Below are 2,365 nucleotides of genomic sequence, written 5' to 3'. Positions count from 1 at the left end.
TTTGGGTCATCCCTGCGTCGGGCAAAGGTAAACCCATGTCTGGGATTGCTTTTGCTCAAGGACCTGGTTGTACTTGGTGGGTAATGCAAAAGAATGGAGAAGTTCGATGTGTACCTCAAAGGGATTTGATTTTAGGTGAGACTGGCCAATATAATCAATAAGGTAGAAATTGTATTATAATAATTGCTCTGTGCATTCATTATTGCTATTATTGCTGTATGTTGTTATATGTTGTACCAATGGAGTTACAGCCGGAGTCATACAAGTCAATGAAGGAAGAGTGCCACGATGACGGGACCAAGACCTGGTGTTCCAAGAACTTCTTCCTCCTTCCCTTTGAAAATGAACATCTTTGATTCACAGACTATGAACATGGACCATGTCAGCTGTATCGGCCGAGAGCCCGAGATACAACGATCCAATGGCGCATACTGACACCATGAGAGACTGTTATGACGAATGAAGCCTGAAGATCATCATGGACTAAATGTTCATTCGCTCAGAAGAATGGTCCATAGACTAAGGGAATAATACCTGTATGCACATGTGTGCGTATACATGTGCACATACATATATGGGTGTCTGAAACAAGAAATGGTTGGATTTGGTCATGACGTAAATGGTATGGAATAAGGGGTGGATAATGTCCTGGTTTTGGTCAGGATGGAGTTAATTTCATTTGTAGCAGCAGATGAATGCTGTGTTTGAGAGTAAAATGGGAGTAGTGCTGATAACACCCTGATGTTTCTAGTTGCTGTCAGACAGTCAAGGACTTTCTCAGCTCTTCATGAGAAAGGAGGGGCGAAGCCAGGACAGGTGACCCAACTGACCAAAGAGAGTATTCCACGCCAGTTACGTCCTGCCCAGGATATCGGGGGCTGACGGGAGGAAGGCCTGGGGCGGCTCCGGGACGCGCGGTTCGTGGGGGACGGTCGGGTTCTGGGACAGCTCTGGGTGGCACGGCCTGAGTTGTGTGGTTTGGTGAGAAACTGCATTGTGTATCAACAGCTTCATAGATTTTGCTTTGAAGTCCTGTTAGTATTGTTACATTGTATCTTTCTGTTATCTTAGTAAACTATCCTTATCCCAACCCACGGGCCTCTTAATTTCTTGATTTTGGGGTTATTTGCCCCTTTCTCTTCCTTTTTCCCTTCCCTTACTTCTCACCCCCCTTCCCTCTTCCCTTTAACCTGCTCTTTTCCTTAAAGGAGCAGGCAGCTGCGTGGATCTTGGCCCTTAGCCGGGTGAAACCACGACACACATATACAGGCCCTCCCCCCACACAAGACCACCACTCCCAGGTATCCACACGAACTGCACCGGAGTACTTTTGGGGTGCACAGGCCTTTTCAGCTGCAGCAGCACAGCAGTGTCAGGAGAGGCCTAACTGAGTAGAAGCCGTTTCCCAGGCCCCAGTTTAAAAAGTCTTATGACAAAGGAAAAAAAACCCACAAACTTCCAAGTAAACTCCCGGGGCTGAAAGCTGGTCGGTAGGCCGAACACACGTAGACACAGGCCCTCCCCCCACACAAGACCCCCACTCCCAGGTATCCTCACGAGTTGCTCCGGAGCACTTTTGGGGTGCAGAGGCCTTTACAGGTGCAGGAGCAGAGCTGGCTGAGCAGAGGCCTAACTGAGTAGAAGCCTTTTCCCAGGCCCCAGTTTAAAAGGTCCTGAAAAAAAAAAAAAAATGGAAACTTCCTAGTAACCTCCCGGGGCTGAAATCTGTTTGTAGGCCGAACAGGCACACACAGCCCCTCCACAAACACAACCCCCCCACTCCCAGGCTGCCCGACGAGCTACTGTGGTGCACTTTTGGGGTGCAGAGGCCTTTTCAGCTGCAGGAGCAGAGCAGCCTGAGCAGAGGCATAAAGGAGTAGGAGCCTTCCCTGGGCCCCAGTTTAAAAAGTCTTATGACAAAGGAAAAAAAAAAACCCCAAAACTTCCTAGTAAACTCCCAGGGCTGAAAGCTGGTCGGTAGGCCGAACAGGCACACACAGCCCCCCCACAAACACAACCCCCCCACTCCCAGGCTGCCCGACTAGCTACTGTGTTGCACTTTTGGGGTGCAGAGGCCTTTTCAGCTGCAGGAGCAGAGCAGCCTGAGCAGAGGCCTAACTGAGTAGAAGCCTTTTCCCAGGCCCCAGTTTAAAAAGTCTTATGACAAAGGAAAAAAAAAACACAAACTTCCAAGTAAACTCCCGGGGCTGAAATCTGTTTGTAGGTCGAACAGGCACACACAGCCCCCCCACAAACACAACCCCCCCACTCCCAGGCTGCCCCACGAGCTACTGTGTTGCACCTTTGGGGTGCAGAGACCTCTGCAGCTGCAGGAGCAGAGCTGGCTGAGCAGAGGCCTAACTGA

Source organism: Gallinula chloropus (assembly GCF_964237585.1).
Source record: "Gallinula chloropus genome assembly, chromosome: 33".
Taxonomy (NCBI): Eukaryota; Metazoa; Chordata; class Aves; order Gruiformes; family Rallidae; genus Gallinula; species Gallinula chloropus.
This window is presented reverse-complemented; position numbering follows the sequence as displayed.